Genomic DNA, 21,322 nt, shown 5'->3' on the forward strand with positions numbered 1-21,322 from the left:
AAGGGTTTATGAATATGGTCGAGCTTCCTAAGGGCCAAAGCCAAAAAAGTATCCGGTTTGTTTGCCATAATAAAGTATTTATGTTTGGATCTACAAACTAATTTGTCAGCAGGATCCGTCATGGTATAGCCTTTTTTTTTCTACATCCATAACCTTAAAGCCCACCTCCTTGGAAAGCAAAAATCCTTCCTGTAGTGGGGTTGAACCAGTGCTGCAAAAGTTAAATTCTTTTTTAGGTCTAGGGCAGGGATATGCAATTAGCAAACCTCCAGCTGTTGCAGAACTACAAGTCCCATGAGACATTGCAAGACTCTGACAGCCACAAGCACGACACCCAGAGGCAGAGGCATGATGGGACTTGTACTTTTGCAACAGCTGGAGGTCCGCTAATTGCATATCCCTGGTCTAGGGGAACAAGAAAAGCAGTTGTACTTACTGATCCCACAGCTTATGGTGCTTCCTTACACTCCAGTAGTGGACTTTTCCTTGGCTTCCTCACACCCAGTGCAAAAGAGTTGCAACTGGCAAAACATATGGAAGAAGAGGCTGCATGGGCTGGTTTTCAAGGGAGCACAGGGAGCCGGCGGGAGCAGAAGATCAGGTAAGTAAAACTGCTTTTCATGTTCCCCTAGACCAGGGGTAGGCAACCTCGGCCCTCCAGCTGTTTTGAAACTACAAGTTCCATGAGACATTGCAAGACCCTGACAATCACAGGCATGACTACTAGAGGCAGAGGCATGATGGGATTTGTAGTTTCACCACAGCTGGAGGGCTAAGGTTTCCCACCCCTGCCCTAGACCAAAATGAGCATGTAACCCTTCCAGTGCAGTGGCAACCTCACTGTTTCACTGGAATGAAGCATTTTTACTTTCTCCGGAGTTCACTTTAACCACTTGACGACCGCCTCACGCCGATGTACGTCGGCAAAGTGGCACGGACAGGCAAAATCACGTACATATACGTGATTTGCCTTCCGCGGGTGGGGGGTCCGATCGGACCCCCCCCGGTGCCCGAGGCGGTCGTCTTTTGTCCAGCGGCGATCAGTGATGAGGGGGAGACCATCCGTTCGTGGCCCCCCCTCGCGATCGCCGCCGGCCAATGAGAACACTCCTTTGCTGCTGTATGCTAAACAGCAGCAAAGGAAGTGATGTCATCTCCCCTCGGGTCGGTATTTTCCGTTCCGGCCCGAGGAGAGAAGACATCTATGTGAGTGCACCAACACACACACACACAGTAGAACATGCCAGGCACACAAAACACCCCGATCCCCCCCCCGATCGCCCCCCGATCCCCCCCCAATCACCCCCCCCTGTCACAAACTGACACCAGCAGTTTTTTTTTTTTTTTTTTTTCTGATTACTGCATAGTGTCAGTTTGTGACAGTTACAGTGTTGGGACAGTGAGTATTACCCCCCTTTAGGTCTAGGGTACCCCCCTAACCCCCCCTAATAAAGTTTTAACCCCTTGATCACTCCCTGTCACCAGTGTCGCTAAGCGATCATTTTTCTGATCGCTGTATTAGTGTCGCTGGTGACGCTAGTTAGTGAGGTAAATATTTAGGTTCGCCGTCAGCGTTTTATAGCGTCAGGGACCCCCATATACTACCTAATAAATGTTTTAACCCCTTGATTGCCCCCTAGTTAACCCTTTCACCACTGATCACTGTATAACCGTTACGGATGACGCTGGTTAGTTCGTTTATTTTTTATAGTGTCAGGGCACCCGCCGTTTATTACCGAATAAAGGTTTAGCCCCCTGATCGCCCGGCGGTGATATGCGTCGCCCCAGGCAGCGTCAGATTAGCGCCAGTACCGCTAACACCCACGCATGCAGCATACGCCTCCCTTAGTGGTATAGTATCTGATCGGATCAATATCTGATCCGATCAGATCTATACTAGCGTCCCCAGCAGTTTAGGGTTCCCAAAAATGCAGTGTTAGCGGGATCAGCCCAGATACCTGCTAGCACCTGCGTTTTGTGCCTCCGCCCAGCCCACCCAAGTGCAGTATCGATCGATCACTGTCACTTACAAAACACTAAACGCATAACTGCAGCGTTCGCAGAGTCAGGCCTGATCCCTGCGATCGCTAACAGTTTTTTTGGTAGCATTTTGGTGAACTGGCAAGCACCAGCCCCAGGCGTCAGGTTAGCGCCAGTACCGCTAACACCCACGCACGCAGCATACGCCTCCCTTAGTGGTATAGTATCTGAACGGATCAATATCTGATCCGATCAGATCTATACTAGCGTCCCCAGCAGTTTAGGGTTCCCAAAAACACAGTGTTAGCGGAATCAGCCCAGATACCTGCTAGCACCTGCGTTTTGCCCCTCCGCCCGGCCCAGCCCAGCCCACCCAAGTGCAGTATCGATCGATCACTGACACTTACAAAACACTAAACGCATAACTGCAGCGTTCGCAGAGTCAGGCCTGATCCCTGCGATCGCTAACAGTTTTTTTTGTAGCGTTTTGGTGAACTGGCAAGCACCAGCCCCAGGCAGCGTCAGATTAGCGCCAGTACCGCTAACACCCACGCACGCACCGTACACCTCCCTTAGTGGTATAGTATCTGATCGCATCAATATCTGATCCGATCAGATCTATACTAGCGTCACCAGCAGTTTAGGGTTCCCAAAAACGCAGTGTTAGCGGGATCAGCCCAGATACCTGCTAGCACCTGCGTTTTGCCCCTCCGCCCAGCCCCGCTCGGCCCAGCCCACCCAAGTGCAGTATCGATCGATCACTGACACTTACAAAACACTAAACGCATAACTGCAGCGTTCGCAGAGTCAGGCCTGATCCCTGCGATCGCTAACGTTTTTTGGTAGCGTTTTGGTGAACTGGCAAGCGCCAGCGGCCTAGTACACCCCGGTCGTAGTCAAACCAGCACTGCAGTAACACGTGGTGACGTGGCGAGTCCCATAAGTGCAGTTGAAGCTGGTGAGGTGGCAAGCACAAGTAGTGTCCCGCTGCCACCAAAAAGACAAACACAGGCCCATCGTGCCCATAGTGCCCTTCCTGCTGCATTCGCCAATCCTAATTGGGAACCCACCGCTTCTGCAGCGCCCGTACTTCCCCCATTCACATCCCCAACCAAATGCAGTCGGCTGCATGAGAGGCATTTTTATGTCCTCCCGAGTACCCCTACCCAACGAACCCCCAAAAAAGATGTTGTGTCTGCAGTAAGAGCGCGGATATAGGCGTGACACCCGCTATTATTGTCCCTCCTGTCCTGACAATCCTGGTCTTGCATTGGTGAATGTTTTGAACGCTACCATTCACTAGTTGAGTATTAGCGTAGGGTACAGCATTGCACAGACTAGGCACACTTTCACAGGGTCTCCCAAGATGCCATCGCATTTTGAGAGACCCGAACCTGGAACCGGTTACCGTTATAAAAGTTAGTTACAAAAAAAAGTGTAAAAAAAAAAAAAAATATGAAATAAAAAAAAATACTTGTTGTTTTATTGTTCTCTCTCTCTCTATTCTCTCTCTCTATTGTTCTGCTCTTTTTTACTGTATTCTATTCTGCAATGTTTTATTGTTATTGTTATTGTTATTATGTTTTATCATGTTTGTTTTTCAGGTGTGTAATTATTTACACTTTACTGTGCTTTATTGTTAACCATTGTTAACCATTTTTTTGTCTTCAGGTACGCCATTCACGACTTTGAGTGGTTATACCAGAATGATGCCTGCAGGTTTAGGTATCATCTTGGTATCATTCTTTTCAGCCAGCGGTCGGCTTTCATGTAAAAGCAATCCTAGCGGCTAATTAGCCTCTAGACTGCTTTTACAAGCCGTGGGAGGGAATGCCCCCCCCCCCACCGTCTTCCGTGTTTTTCTCTGGCTCTCCTGTCTCAACAGGGAACCTGAGAATGCAGCCGGTGATTCAGCCAGCTGACCATAGAGCTGATCAGAGACCAGAGTGGCTCCAAACATCTCTATGGCCTAAGAAACCGGAAGCTACGAGTATTTCATGACTTAGATTTCGCCGGATGTAAATAGTGCCATTGGGAAATTGGGGAAGCATTTTATCACACCGATCTTGGTGTGGTCAGATGCTTTGAGGGCAGAGGAGAGATCTAGGGTCTAATAGACCACAATTTTTTCAAAAAAGAGTACCTGTCACTACCTATTGCTATCATAGGGGATATTTACATTCCCCGAGATAACAATAAAAATGATTAAAAAAAAAAATATGAAAGGAACAGTTTAAAAGTAAGATTAAAAAAGCAAAAAAATAATAAAGAAAAAAAAAAAAAAAAAAAAAAAACACCCCTGTCGCCCCCTGCTCTCGCGCTAAGGCGAACGCAAGCGGCGGTCTGTCGTCAAACATAAACAGCAATTGCACCATGCATGTGAGGTATCACCGCGAAGGCCAGATCGAGTGCAGTAATTTTTCCAGTAGACCTCCTCTGTAAATCTAAAGTGGTAACCTGTAAAGGCTTTTGAAGGCTTTTAAACATGTATTTATTTTGTTGCCACTGCACGTTTGTGCGCAATTTTAAAGCATGTCATGTTTGGTATCCATGTACTCGGCCTAAGATCATCTTTTTTATTTCATCAAACATTTGGGCAATATAGCGTGTTTTAGTGCATTAAAATTAAAAAAAGTGTGTTTTTTCCCCAAAAAATGCGTTTGAAAAATCGCTGCGCAATTACTGTGTGAAAAAAAAAAATGAAACACCCACCATTTTAATCTGTAGGGCATTTGCTTTAAAAAAATATATAATGTTTGGGGGTTCAAAGTAATTTTTTTGCAAAAAAAAAAAAACTTTTTCATGTAAACAATAAGTGTCAGAAAGGGCTTTGTCTTCAAGTGGTTAGAAGAGTGGGTGATGTGTGACATAAGCTTCTAAATGTTGTGCATAAAATGCCAGGACAGTTCAAAACCCCCCCAAATGACCCCATTTTGGAAAGTAGACTAAAGCTATTTGCTGAGAGGCATGTCGAGTCCATGGAATATTTTATATTGCGACACAAGTTGCGGGAAAGAGACAAATTTTTTTTTTTTTTTTTGCACAAAGTTGTCACTAAATGATATATTGCTCAAACATGCCATGGAAATATGTGAAATTACACCCCAAAATACATTCTGCTGCTTCTCCTGAGTACGGGGATACCACATGTGTGAGACTTTTTGGGAGCCTAGCCGCGTACAGGACCCCGAAAACCAAGCACCGCCTTCAGGCTTTCTAAGGGCGTGAATTTTTGATTTCACTCTTCACTGCCTATCACAGTTTCGGAGGCCATGGAATGCCCAGGTGGCACAAAACCCCCCCAAATGACCCCATTTTGGAAAGTAGACACCCCAAGCTATTTGCTGAGAGGTATAGTGAGTATTTTGCAGACCTCACTTTTTGTCACAAAGTTTTGAAAATTGAAAAAAGAAAAAAAAAATGTTTTTTCTTGTCTTTCTTCATTTTCAAAAACAAATGAGAGCTGCAAAATACTCACCATGCCTTTCAGCAAATAGCTTGGGGTGTCTACTTTCCAAAATGGGGTCATTTGGGGGGGTTTTGTGCCACCTGGGCATTCCATGGCCTCCGAAACTGTGATAGGCAGTAAAGAGTGAAATCAAAAATTTTCACCCTTAGAAATCCTGAAGGCAGTGATTGGTTTTCGGGGTCCAGTACGCGGCTAGGCTCCCAAAAAGTCCCACACATGTGGTATCCCCATACTCAGGAGAAGCAGCTAAATGTATTTTGGGGTGCAATTCCACATATGCCCATGGCCTGTGTGAGCAATATATCATTTAGTGACAACTTTATGAAAAAAAAAAAAAAAAAAAAGTGTCACTTTCCCGCAACTTGTGTCAAAATATAAAATATTCCATGGACTCAATATGCCTCTCAGCAAATAGCTTGGGGTGTCTACTTTCCAAAATGGGGTCATTTTGGGGGGTTTTGTGCCACCTGGGCATTCCATGGCCTCCGAAACTGTGATAGGCAGTGAAGAGTGAAAGCAAAAATTTACACCCTTAGAAATCCTGAAGGCGGTGATTGGTTTTCGGGGCCCCGTACGCGGCTAGGCTCCCAAAAAGTCCCACACATGTGGTATCCCCATACTCAGGAGAAGCAGCTAAATGTATTTTGGGGTGCAATTCCACATAGGCCCATGGCCTGTGTGAGCAATATATCATTTAGTGACGACTTTTTGTAAATATTTTTTTTTTTGTCATTTTTCAATCACTTGGGACAAAAAAAATAAATATTCAATGGGTTCAACATGCCTCTCAGCAATTTCCTTGGGGTGTCTACTTTCCAAAATGGGGTCATTTGGGGGGGTTTTGTACTGCCCTGCCATTTTAGCACCTCAAGAAATGACATAGGCAGTCATAAACTAAAAGCTGTGTAAATTACAGAAAATGTACCCTAGTTTGTAGACGCTATAACTTTTGCGCAAACCAATAAATATACGCTTATTGACATTTTTTTTACCAAAGACATGTGGCCGAATACATTTTGGCCTAAATGTATGACTAAAATTGAGTTTATTGGATTTTTTTTATAACAAAAAGTAGAAAATATCATTTTTTTTCAAAATTTTCGGTCTTTTTCCGTTTATAGCGCAAAAAATAAAAACCGCAGAGGTGATCAAATACCATCAAAAGAAAGCTCTATTTGTGGGAAGAAAAGGACGCAAATTTCGTTTGGGTACAGCATTGCATGACCGCGCAATTAGCAGTTAAAGCGACGCAGTGCCAAATTGGAAAAAGACCTCTGGTCCTTAGGCAGCATAATGGTCCGGGGCTCAAGTGGTTAAAGATATTATACACCTTGCACTCCATATCACCATTGCAAGTGAGACAGCTGCAAGCAATATAATTGTCTGCAAAGTTAGACAAAATTACAATAGAAGCTCATTTTACTTCTATGAAGGTACACTGAAATACAGACACAACAGTCATCTTTGCAATAATTAGTCTGGTGTAAAATTTATTGCACTTTCCCCAAAACTGAAATCTGATGGTTTTCAAATGGCTGAAACTCTGTCAGCATGGCACTGCACACAAGAACAAGGTAGCCTACTTTGAATCAACATTATGGACTTATAGATAAATAAAAATATGAATATAAACAAATCATTGCTTTATTGAAAAAATATTAAGCGATGGATATGTTAGTTAAGTTATTAGTTAAGTTAAGCATATGATAGTTCATGTTCATGTATATGCTAAGTTAAGCATACGAAAGTTCATGTTTGCTAGACAATTTCCAAAGATATGTTTTGTTTCTAAGTTACATTTTTTATATGTTTAAATTGATACAATTTTATTTGCACTACAAGCTTTCGGGGTATGTCCCCTTCTTCAAGGTTTGGTATATCGGGATATATCAAACGTGACGCGTTACTTCGGCTTACTATGCAGCTTCGTAGCTGCGTTCGTTGTTTGATTGTCTGCATAGACCTATATGTGGCTCATGCGTTTTTTTAGCCTGTTTTAATACATTTTGGCTTATTTCACGATGGGAGCCTTTCATTCATTTTCTTCCCATTTATGGCACTAATGGTCTTCAATGACCAATTTCCATCCGAGGGTTCATCAAAATCCATACAGTGTCCATGCAGTCACATCGTTCCTGATTTCCAGCACCTGGACCAAGCCGTGATCGCGTAACCTTTCTGGTATGTCTATAAAGTGCTTTTGACTCCTGTAATGGGAGTCACCACAATCTGGTGAGTAGGCTGTGGGCCGGTGATGGTGGTGGATTATTGTTCCCTTGATGTTTGCCGAATACTAGGAGGATTTATCCAGAAGTTTTGAGAATTTACATCAATTTTTGAACACTATTTGTTTTTGCTTTTTTATTCCAACATTTGATGCTTTCTGATGTTTTTTGATTGAACTCTAGCCGAAAGCTATTTATGGTTGTCACCACTGACACAGTATTTCTTATTTTTGTATATTTCTGTGATTATTATTTACTTTTTGTGATTGTCATTCACCCATTTTCACTTGCACCCCAAAGGGTGCACGGTTTATAATTAACTTGTTAATTATTTTCTTCAGAAAGATGTTGGTGCCCAAAAAAAAACTATTTTGTTTGCAGTGATTGGATAACAACCATACAAGGTTTTATAGAAAATGTCCACATTTCATTTTAAGATAACCTGTTGCCTATAAAAGAAAGTCTGCCCATGCAAAGATTTACTAATTAGATAATATATTGTGTTTCTTTTAAGCCTGTCAGTCTACATTAATGCTACAATGTAATAATAATCAGCCCTGTTGATTAATTTCCTTCACTGTCTGAGCCTAACCCCTAGAGGTCCTGACTGCCAACTATGCAGTTTAAATGCAATTTTTATTTCTACACAGTCTAAAATTGTTCGATAGGAACAAAAATATTACTATAGAAATGTAATTCACTTTAATCAAATTGTTTATTATGTATTGTTATTATTACAAAAAATAACAAACTTGAATTCAGCGCATCCATCGGAGGATATAATGAAGCATAGGTGTGATTCCTGCATTTCATCAAAAATGTAAAAAAATACATTTTAAAACATGTTATTACTACTACTACTACTACTACTACTACTGCTACTACACACACACACACACACACACACACGCACGCACACACACACATACACGCCTTAGCATTGTATTTTTTTTTAGTGTATCCTTTACTTGGTTCTTCATTATAATGAATAACTTCATTATAAAGAATATCACATTTTAGTCAATCAACCTCATAAGTTAGGGAAAAAAATGCTTTAATCACAGCCCTCTAACACAGGTGTTTACCTGGTTACAGAGTCCCAGAGTATAGCATTGGAAGGGTAGAGCCTCTGCCAAATTTTTGTCACTTTCTATGTCCCTGTTATGTAGATTCACCCTCTCAAAGGTCTGGTTCACCCCAGAATGTGTGCATGTATGCAGTTTTGTGCATTCCTGCGAGTTTGCATGCAACGTGTTTTTGATAGTCCCTTCATTTTAAAGTGGTTCTAAAGCCTAAACATTTTTACCTTAATGCATTTCTACCTGCTCTATGCAATGATCTTGCATAGAGCAGACCCAATCCTACTATTCTCAGGTTCTCCGCTGGATATCCTGTCTCCTCCTCTTTGGCCAGTGCCCCCTTAAAAGCTGGCTTTCTATGGGGGCACTCGTGTGGGCTTGCTCCCACGCCTCCCTGTCTGCATCGATTGACACAGACTGTGCAGCTCAGCCCCTCCCCCAGCTCCCTCATCACAGAATTTGATTGACACCAGCAGGAGCCAATGGCTCCAGCTGCTATCAGTCTGCCCTATGAGGAGGGATATAGCGGAGAGAGATGCTGCTTTCACGCACAACTCTGGACTGAGAATGGGCTCAGATAAGCATAAGGGTGGTGAGGGGTAGATTCTGTGACACAGAAGATTTTTTTACTTTAATGCATTAAGATAAATGCATTAAGATAAAAAACCTTTAGCCTTTAGAACTACTTTAAATTACACTACACTACAAATTAACACTTATTATAATCAGCCCTAAAAATATAATATAGTTTCCTTAGCTTCAGTTCACATTAAGAACCACATGTGAATCACACAGGAACAGCATTGCATTCCTGTGCAATTTACATGCATTTCAGTATGGTGCAATTTGAGCACAATAATTTTGAGCAAAGACGTGCATGCACCTTTTTTGGTATCACACCGCAACTGGATCACATGGTTGTTCTGTACCATGCAATCCAGTCCAGGCAAACACACTGCATTTGGTGTCTGTATTGACATGTGCAGCAGATCGCAAGGGCAGTGTGATTGCCATGGGAAAAGTGCTGTCACACTTAGCCCTAAAGCAGGTGCTCAGACACTATAGCTGGCTTCTATGTTCTTCACCTATAGCAGCCCTCTTTCCCATAAGGCAAGCAGGCCTACCGGTACACAGTTGCCCCCAGGACTTATACACAATGCCATAGCACCTGGCTATCACCTAAGGGCATGCGTGAACTGAGCAAAGCAAACAGGTACTTGCAGTTGGCAGACAGGCAAGGTTCAGAATAGTTAGGGTCAAGATCCAAAGTCACAAGATGGGCAGAGTTCAGAGAATAGTTGATTTCCGGTCATCAACATGGCAATCCAATCTAACAGAGCAGGGCAGACAAACAGGTAGATTGATCATGTATTACACATGCTATCACAAGTATGAGACTGCAGGATTAGCTGGCTTAAATCAGGTTTGGTCTCCACCCAGAGACTGGCCATATTAATCACCTTATAGGTAGACAGACAGACAAGGAGAATGCCACAGCCAAAACCAGGATGCTAGAATGAGGAGCAGGAGCGCTATATGCTCCTGACAAGTGCATGGGTCATGGCTTTTCCCACACCACATTAGTGTGAACCTAGGCTTAAGATGTCCATACACTGTTCACATTTCAGCAGGTCCCTAATGAACCATCCAAAATTTGCTTAGTAGGTTGCCCTGTCAGCCACCTCCTGCCTGACATTCTTTTGGAAAGACATTGCTTAAAGCAACTGGGAGGAAAATTGTTGGCTGAACAGCAACTGCATCCAATTGGATGCTGCTGCTGTTTGGCTCTTCTTATTACACCACACAGGGCTCATACTTTCTATTTTTTGAGTAAAGTGAATCAGCAAAGTATAACAGGGTTAACTGAATGATAGAAATCTTTAACCAGAACAACATATACAGTGGGGCAAAAAAGTATTTAGTCAGCCACCAATTGTGCAAGTTCTCCCACTTAAAAAGATGAGAGAGGCCTGTAATTGTCATTATAGGCATACCTCAACTATGAGAGACAAAATGTGGAAACAAATCCAGACAATCACATTGTCTGATTTTTGAAAGAATTTATTTGCAAATTATGGTGGAAAATAAGTATTTGGTCACCTACAAACAAGCAAGATTTCTGGCTCTCACAGACCTGTATCTTCTTCTTTAAGAGGCTCCTCTGTCCTCCACTCATTACCTGTATTAATGGCACCTGTTTGAACTTGTTATCAGTATAAAAGACACCTGTCCACAACCTCAAACAGTCACACTCCAAACTCCACTATGGTGAAGACCAAAGAGCTGTCAAAGGACACCAGAAACAAAATTGTAGACCTGCACCAGGCTGGGAAGACTGAATCTGCAATAGGCAAGCAGCTTGGTGTGAAGAAATCAACTGTGGGAGCAATAATTAGAAAATGGAAGACATACAAGATCACTGATAATCTCCCTCGATCTGGGGTTCCACGCAAGATCTCACCCCGTGGGGTCAAAATGATCACAAGAACGGTGAGCAAAAATCCCAGAACCACACGGGGGGACCTAGTGAATGACCTGCAAAGAGCTGGGACCAACATAACAAAGGCTACCATCAGTAACACACTACGCCGCCAGGTACTCAGATCCTGCAGTGACAGATGTACCCCCTGCTTAAGCCAGTACATGTCTGGGCCTGTCTGAGGTTTGCTAGAGAGCATTTGGATGATCCAGAAGAGGATTGGGAGAATGTCATATGGTCAGATGAAACCAAAGTAGAACTGTTTGGTAGAAACACAACTTGTCGTGTTTGGAGGAGAGAGAATGCTGAGTTGCAACCAAAGAACACCATAGCTACTGTGAAGCATGGGGGTGGCAACATCATGCTTTGGGGCTGTTTCTCTGCAAAGGGAACAGGGTGACTGATCCGTATACATGAAAGAATGAATGAGGCCATGTATTGTGAGATTTTGAGTGCAAACCTCCTCCCATCAGCAAGGGCATTGAAGATGAAACATGGCTGGGTCTTTCAGCATGACAATGATCAGAAACACATCGCCTGGGCAACGAAGGAGTGGCTTCGTAAGAAGCATTTCAAGGTCCTGGAGTGGCCTAACCAGTCTCCAGATCCCAACCCTATAGAAAACCTTTGGAGGGAGTTGAAAGTCCGTGTTGCCCAGCGACAGCCCCAAAACATCACTGCTCTAGAGGAGATCCGCATGGAGGAATGGGCCAACATACCAGCAACAGTGTGTGGCAACCTTGGGAAGACTTACAGAAAACATTTGACCTCTGTCATTGCCAACAAAGGATATATAACAAAGTATTGAGATGAACTTTTGATATTGACCAAATACTTATTTTCCACCATAATTTGCAAATAAATTCTTTCAAAAATCAATGTGATTGTCTGGATTTGTTTCCACATTTTGTCACTCATAGTTGAGGTATACCTATGATGACAATTACAGGCCTCTCTCATCTTTTTAAGTGGGAGAACTTGCACAATTGGTGGCTGACTAAATACTTTTTTGCCCCACTGTAAATAAAAACATCTGACAGCTGACAGCAGCCCAGCCTTGATTTTGGAAAGTAAAACCGTCATCTAGTGCACTAAAAACCTCTATTTACTAATTCTTTGAATTGTTAAGGTTGGTATTCCTAACAATGAATGGTTTGTTCTCTTTTTTGATTGAAAATAAATTGATTAAAATCCAGAATTTCCACAATTTTGGAAGACTTCTGTATATGATAACAAGTGCTTCTGAAGAAAAGAACCAATATTAAAACATAAATTTCATCCAGAATACAGTAGCCCCGGAAGGAAATGACAAAGTGATAGTAGAGAGGTAAAGATCACCAAAACAACATTAACGGTCTACCACGTGAAAAGCAGATAAAACCTACATTTTCTGTCTGCATGGGTAGTCTTAGCTTTTAGCATTCATAAGGCAGGTATAATTTTTAATGCACAAAATAAAATAGCTGATTTACACATTTATTTATTTATAAATACTACCTTCTTAGAGTTACTATTGTACACTGACCTGTTTAAATGGCCAGGTTTAGGAACATTTTTATTTTAAATGAGGTAGTGAAAAAAAGAACTCTTTTAGCAAATTATTCCCCATATGCTTATACTGGTAAGGTTAGTTATAATGTAAGCATCTAGCACAGGATGGAAAATAATAGTGAACTTATTTGTGAAGCCACTTTTTAGATTTTCACTAGTTTGTACAAATCCAGGTAAGTCCTCAAAGAACAAAATCTTTCCACTGTAGTGAAACCAATTTAATTATCAAACAGTACAGAAGTACAAAAAACAGTAATGAAGTTTTTTTCAAAATTAGTTACCAAAATACCTGTGTCTGTCCCAAGATGTTGTCTTGACTATATGTCTTACTATAGCTGTGTAACAGTTTGTATATATTTCATAATTTTTACCTGTTTCTTCCATTAAACATACTAACAATGATGGCGTATTTTCATACTATGCCCAGTTTTGGCATTGGGGCAGGAAGCAATATTTAGCAGCAGATTCTAAATGAGAACTTCCATTCTAACCAATTTATACATACAAGAATGTAAATATTACTTATAAAATCAAATAATATAATTAGACCAACAAGTATTAGCTTGTAAAAGTAATTTGGGCACATTTTTTTTTTTATTCTTCATTGAACATAATTACATAACCAGAGTTTCCTAAACAATAGTGGTGATCAGACAGAATAACATTGCTAGAGAATTTATTCCAGACATTTAACCAAACAACCTGGAAAATAGGAATTGGAAGTAGATGTAGGATCAAAATGAAATGATGAAATCTAAATCTGAATACAACAGTGGCAAGATGCACTTCACTTACAACAACATTAAATGGTCATAAAACTAAAAGTGTAGGCCTAAAACCCAATTGCTGCTTTGGCCTTTGAAAGATATTACAGTGCTATAACATAAAAAGCGACCGCTAGTAACGGGCTTTCATTCCATCCACTTAAATACTGCACTAAGTCTGGTAATACCACTGTGAAATCATAAGCCAGTTCTTTAGCGCGGTTGTATCTGTTACAAATTTAATCTTCACTGCTATGTCACAACTCATTTTATCCTAGAAGCTTTTAGATGTGGCGCAAAAGATTTCTGTTCTTCAAGTCAAACCTGAAACTGACTGTTTAAAAATACCTGTCTAAACAATCGTCATAATAGTTACGTTCATGATCTGTCATTGACTGCATCTATATAGCCTTTCCCAATGTTACCAAGAGAAATGTTTAGTGAAGCATCATTTATTTTTTTTATACTTCAGGGTGATGATGCTTATATAAGTTTACTTTAGGCATTGATGATCTACTGTTTGGAATTCTTTGAGATCAAAAATAACAATGGTCATATTTGGAATGGTAACATAAGGTTATCACATTTTTAAGGACATTGAATTAAAAAAGTCAGGTCAATTAAAGTTTATGAAAACAAATCTCTTAAAAATTATCTAATCAGTACACAAATTACATTTATACAGGGGCAACTATGATTTTTTTCACTATAGACACAAGCTAGTTTCGGTTTCATAAAGGGGTCCCAGAAAAGGACTTTTACTAAATGTCTTTGATTGTAGTTAAACATTGTTGCTTTCAGTATTAAAGAAATGATATCACAATTGTCCTGCTTATAAATAATTTTTGAACTTGATAGCATATTCAAATCTATAGAAGATAGTTAAAGGTTACATATTATTTGAGTCAAATAGGGGCAAAACAGTAGAGATAGATTTACAAATGTTATGATTATTTTTTCATTTACATTCACTTACATATGTAAGATTTTACACGAGTTAAAAGAAAGTATGTATGTATGAAGAACCAGACAGTGAAAGTGAACTTGTATTTCATTAAATATATTTTTAAATGACTTTCTTTGAAATGAACACAGATATAATACTTATATTTCAAAATACACTACGCTTCTTGTAAGAATTTGAAGGTACTTTTTAAGGGGGAATGTCCCATGCCAGATTAGCAACTTTCTGTGGGCTTCAAAAATTGAATCAGGTAAAGAGGAAATTAAAATAAATAATCATCCTTTCCATGGTGTTTTAATCAAATGCAAGTTTGCTGGACATTTACACAAAGTACTCACTTTAATAAATAGCCTCCTAACTTATTGGTTCATCCCCGATTTTAATACGTTTTTCTGTAAGGACAATATCATTATAATAGTGTAGGTTGGATTAGGTGTTTCCTTTTGTCACCACACATAGTATAATAAACTACCCCTTTTAAACAAAAAAAAGAAAGGAAACAATCAAGGCAACCTTTTAAAAACACATTCTCATGAAATATGGCATTTTTAATTAGTTATTTAATTAGTTAATATTTTTCTATACCAAACATTTTCCCACATACATACAATCTAATGGGGTTTATTTACTAAATTTGGAAAGTACAAAAAATGGTGCAGCTGCAAAGAAACCAATCAGCTTTGAGGGTTTTCTTTGCTAAAGCTTAATTGCACAAGTTGAAGTTAGAAGCTAATTGGCTATGATGCAAAGCTGCATAAGATTTTGCACTCTCTAGTTTTAGTAAATTAACCACAGTTAGCATATGTCATCATATGTTTGGATTTTCATTATTCAGATATGGGGATACATTTTGTGAACTAGAACATCATTACTTCTAACCTGTATTCAGTCATCCCATTAATTATTTTATTTCCCCTCAAGCTAACTGGTACCTTGAGTATAACATGTGTTTGCAGGGCCAGGTATGCCTTTTAGTAAAATACAATTCACAATCCAATGCGATTAATGGAAGTATAAGAGAATAAGCATACATATAACAATATGTACTGAAAGACAAAACCCAAGGAAAAAGCTTTAGAAAAAACAATAAAATCTGTGATTTTCACAAATTTCAATATCAAAATGTAAGCAAATCTGCAGATTATGAAATGCGAAACTAGCTATCAATCTCAATGCCTTTGTAATGTTTGTATGACAGCAGATTTATTTATTGTGCATTTATTCATTTAGCTTTAGTATAACCAATAGATTTTTTCATCTCTTTAGAAATACCATTGATCTGATAATTTCACCAAAATGGCAAATGAGATGCAATTACTTACATTTGGTCATAAGAGAAAATTATGTATTTATGCGGAAATTAATTCACAAAAAAAAAAACAACGCAAAAGTCCCAATAAATGGTAACCAACTGAAATAAAAAATGTATCTGTATCTTATTTAGTATAGACATGCATTTTAGTTTTATTCTCTATCTAACACCTAGACATAAGAAAACATTTCATAATACTATAATTTATATTTAATTATAAATAATCAAATTTTATTATTCAGTTTTCTGAATCTCATTAATATTAATTTATTAATATATAAGTACTTAAATGATCAGTGAAAATACATGTCTTGCTACATTTGTAAAATGTAGGCTATATAATAAAACAAAGTCCTAATCTTCTCACCCATGCACATATTAAGTGATTCCATCAGAATCCACATGTACTGGGGAATTATGGTTTCATTTTTCAAAACAGTCTACATTTTATCTAATTGTCTTAGCTAGCAAGTGCTTATTTTCAATTCTTTCATGATAGGGGCGCTTTCAAATTTTGCCTTAGGCAATGTATCCAAAGTTTCACTTGTAGAGGAAAAAACAAAGTGATTTTTTTCCCACGCTGCTGAATACGATCGCTAATTAATTCTGCTACGGGCAGTATAGATGAATGCAATTGCTTGCCAAATACAGGTTAAAAAAAAAGAGCATAACAATATGTTAGGTGATTTACAGTACCAAAGTAGTGTTCTATTAAATTACATTTATTTCTCTAAATGTCACATATATTGTTTTTTAGAATAGTGAAATGCAATGTTCTTGTTATCCATATTTGTTGATAGTCTCATCTGTTTCCCAAGAAATCTGTGACTATTCAAATGAAATTTTAAGAATTCTATCAGTCTATAGTAAACATATTAAAAGCAATAAGAGCACCAACATGTGTTATCAATGTGGAGGTTAATTTATTTTGGTTATAATAAAGGCAGTTTATATATTTTCTTTCATGCTAATTACGTAATAGTGGTATTTTTATGAAATATAAAAATAATAAGCATTAAAAAAATAAATAAAAAAATACAAAAAACATTGCTTTCTGTGATTCTTTAACTCACTGCATTGCTCATGTCTAGAGCCGCTTGTCTGACTGAAGGGAAAGGTTTTAAACCGTATATTCTTACATTATGCATGTTAATATAGAAGTCAGTCTCCTAAACTCATAACACATAATAAAATAAATGCACTCAAGTAATAAATGGAAGATGTCCAGCAGAAGGCAGTGTTACAGTAACTTTATACTGCAACATTGTGCATTTACAAGCGTATAAAGTCGTTTATAGCAAGTCGGTTATACAATAAGAGCAAGAAAATGTTTATTAGCTGTTTTCTAGCTTTTATGCTCCTGAAAAATAAATATAGTAATGTAATAAGAGATTTTGCTAACATCTTCAAATCCATTTACATCCACGGGTCTGAGTATGTGCTATCATTTTCTCTTTCTGAACGACAAGCTATTTAAAGTCAACTTGCTGATCATCACTTACCATGTTAAACAAAGCACTTGGTAATGAGCTGTGTCCTCAAGAATAGAGAAGAACATAGATATTATCTTCAAAACAGCGCTGCTCTCTCCATTATTCATTTAAACAAGCCTCTAACCTTACACTCATTAACCTATTCATTTTAGGATGATCATTTGATTTCTACTATGAGGAATGCTTGTTTTATAGAACTGAAGGAAAAAAAAAACTAACAAAGATGCCCTCCGCCCACCCTAATTTTAGTCTGTGTCAACAGAGGAAGATAATTTTTACTTAACGTGTGTTGTGTACAAAGTCTGCTGATCACCTATCTTCCAATTTGCAAAATCCATGTTAAAGAAGAGAACGCTGAGAAGTAATGTAACAGCATTTGTTTGGATTTTTGTATTTCAAAGAACTGACTAGTTTATCTGAATTCCAGATTTAGAGCTTTGTTATGTGTGATAGTTATGATAATATGATCAGCATAGGCACTGAGACAGGGAGACACAAATCCCTTTGAAAATCCCTTCCTCTATTTTGTACAGCTGCTGCTGATGCAGTTTAATATCTGCTAGGATGATTGGAAGCAAAGAAAAAAAAAAAAACAGGCCAAACTCCCGGTTTAATAAAAAAAAATTTAACAGGTCTACATATAGTTATGAAGGACATTATTTGCAATACCTTCTTTAATAAAAGAATGTTTCTTAAATCAAGGGTTTTCCCACTGGGGCAGACCACTAAGGATAACATTTTTTTCTACATTTTCTATATGGTTAGAAAGATGGAAGATGGAAAATATAATAATTTTGTATATGTATGCATGTATTTATTTATTTTCAGAGAGATATGGACTCTGTCAACGTTATTTTTATATGGTATGAATGATTCATTAAAAAATACATTTTTTTCAGGTACAAATATCTTACTTGGTCAATGAATCATCATTTATCATATCCCTGACTTATACTGAGGAATGCATGGAACATTTGGCACCAAAACACTTACAAATGGTTACGTTTAATCTCATACTCTATTAGACAAGTTCATTTCACTATTAAAATGCCCCATAAAGAGTTTGCATTAGTTTGCGTCAAATGATTCAGTTTTCAACTACACTTGGGCACTTAGGATGGCTCAGTCTAAAGATGGATCTCTGTCAGGCAGTGGCACATAGCAAGCCAGTTCTCAAACCTAAAAATATTGATTTAACTGTGGTAAAGAGTCCTTTTAGATACAACCAAACTCCTGTAGAAAAGTGGAGCCCTTGGCCTCCTGCTCTAAAGTTAGCAGCCTACTGCGTTTTCTTACAAGGTGCCTCTCCTGTTCCCTGCAAGCATACTAGTGTTGTTAATCTTAAAAAAAAAGTGTATAGAATATCCTTTGAGAAGGCTGTAGTAAGAATAAATGAGAAAAATGGGGTAAAAGCAATGGGTTGGATTGGGTTTAAAAAGTCCAAATTAATATCCACAGTAGGGTAAAGCTTTGGAACTGAAAATGGGAAACCAATAAAAATAGTAAATAATAGAAGCATCTTCATGCAACAGAAATCCCCAGAACATGAACTGATAAAGTGTTGTTGCAGGCCAATGTCTTTATTCCCAATTGTGTTAACAAAAAAAACCCCAGCATTCAAGGCTTATAGTATTTTTTTTCAAAAACTACAATAGCATACTTGACTCTACTTGTCTTTGAACAACATAGTGCTTTTTCAAAGGTGATCATCATGTTGCTAAACCACAACAGAACATATCCATAATTATATTGCCTTAGATATCACATGTGAGTGTATGCAGTTGTATCACTTTAAAGCACTTGGTTACCAAAGGCATTCTTTCATTTTTTGAACACATGTTAAAAATCACTTTTTAGATCTGCAAGCACTTCCAAGCACTATATATTTTTTGAAAGCAGAAAGCTTGGAGAGTAAAATGGTGCAGTTGCATTTTTTTAACCAAATGATATTAGTGCACATGTTTATCAAACCCATATTTTCAGGAAGAAAATACACTAACATTGTTTTTAGCATACAAAAGCAAAATTAATTAACCAAGGATGAGGCTGCATTGAGTAAATACATATTAAACATGTCAAATCGTAAAAATTATGCGCACCCATGAAACAGCGACAAACTTTAGCATCCAAAATTGTCCATAGCTGATGCATGATGAGTCATGTTTATACCTATTATATGTATTGCAATCACGCACACTTTTGTGCAGATGTGCATGTGGTTGGGGCGGGGCTTTTATTTTTTGTTATTTTTTTATGTAATATGTATATTTTTTTTAACATTTTCTTTTTTACACATAACCTTATTGTTATCACACAGGAGGCTAAAAGCAGAGTAGAAATGACAAGTTTGTTACCTATGGACTCATACAAATTAGATCAAGCACAGATTGTGCTTAATCCACTTATTCTCAGCCACAGCAGCCATGGGATGACAGCTGTGAATCTGAAAGTGAAAAAAAAGATTGTCTCTTCTGGGTTCATTCACTGAAGGGAAGATTGGCGAATGGATGTTCACTAATTTCCCTTTGTTCCACCCACTGACACCTGCTATACCTGTCCAAGACCTGCAGAAGATGCAACAGAGGGTGGTCAGGCAGGGAGGCAGTACCTTCAGGGAATGTGAAGGTACACAGGCAGCTTTACAGCCACCCAAACCATTTCCAAATAAATGTGACAGTTGGCCTAACAGTAGTGAACACAGACCATAACACTATAGCAGAAAGTGGTGTCCTATTTTACCTATTTGTCCTAGATTGCAACAAGATTTGCCAGTAAATGTTGAACAAAGATGTAGTTGCAATTACTAGGACAGGAGTGCTAGTGCTTACTATGCATATGCCTATTTTTCCTTATGTAATTAGAACCATTGAAGACATCAATAGGCATGGGAAGATTAGAAAACCTGCTTTTAAACAATATTTTGACTTCCTGTCTAAGGGTGGACAAACATCTATGATAGACATTCTCTTTCAGACAGGAGCAAACATTGTTTTTACAAATTAAAATCCAAACTGAATAAAAATATTTTACTAGACATCAATAGTTAGGCCTGTGGTATTTCTTAGCCATTCCAATGTTAACCACAATTAAGTGCCTGATTATCAAATAGGTAGAGTAGGCACCAGCCCATGGGCCCCACACCACTTAAGGGTCCCATAACAGTGGATCAAAATAATACTGACTCGATCTTGATAGAAAACTACAATGAAGCTTTCTTAAGCTGTTTATAAAAGATAGAAAATAATGAATCAACTAAAAGAAACAAAAACTTTATATTAAAGACTCTTTAGAGAACATAAAGTACAAAGTACGTAAGCCATAGACATCAGGTTCACATTACAGTTTGCCTCTTAAAAGCTCATCTTCTTTCAGCTGTCAGTTTGTAAAAAAACCTACATACATGTAATGTACAGTAGTGATGGTCATGTCCATCTAGCTGCTGACGTGCACACTACTTCGTTCAATGGCATCCCAATAGAGCATGCTTGAGAAACCTTCATAAACCTGCGGGGGAGGGCCCAAGGTTTTGACTGCTTAGGGGTCTCCTTAGAGTTTAGTCTGGAACTGCCACAATGTGCAGATTTTTTTTGAAGATGAGACAATAGAAGTCTATTGTCTGTAGTTGCATATATATAGGGTCTGAAAAACAGGAACAAGTGGTGAGACATCTGCCTTTCCTCTTCTAGGAAATGAGTGAATGCCATGGACAGAATTTTTACATTGTGCATGTGTGGTGCTTCTGTGAAGAAAGGGAACAATTGCTTATCACAGAGTTAAAAGTTTCAACAAGTTGGTGATAACCCAAACAGAGCAATTTCTGAAATATATCTTGTTTGCAAAAACTGGCCCATATATAGTCACTGTCTGGCAAATGTAATCTTAATGTTGCCTAGTTGTCATTTTAAAAAAATATCAAAGCATTCTTAGTTTCTTAAATGCCATTTTAACATTACGACCAAGACTGGGCCCAGGTACAACCCCCTTGTTTTTTTCTTGTTTATTTTAA

Source organism: Aquarana catesbeiana, linkage group LG01, assembly GCF_042186555.1.
Source record: "Aquarana catesbeiana isolate 2022-GZ linkage group LG01, ASM4218655v1, whole genome shotgun sequence".
Classification (NCBI taxonomy): domain Eukaryota; kingdom Metazoa; phylum Chordata; class Amphibia; order Anura; family Ranidae; genus Aquarana; species Aquarana catesbeiana.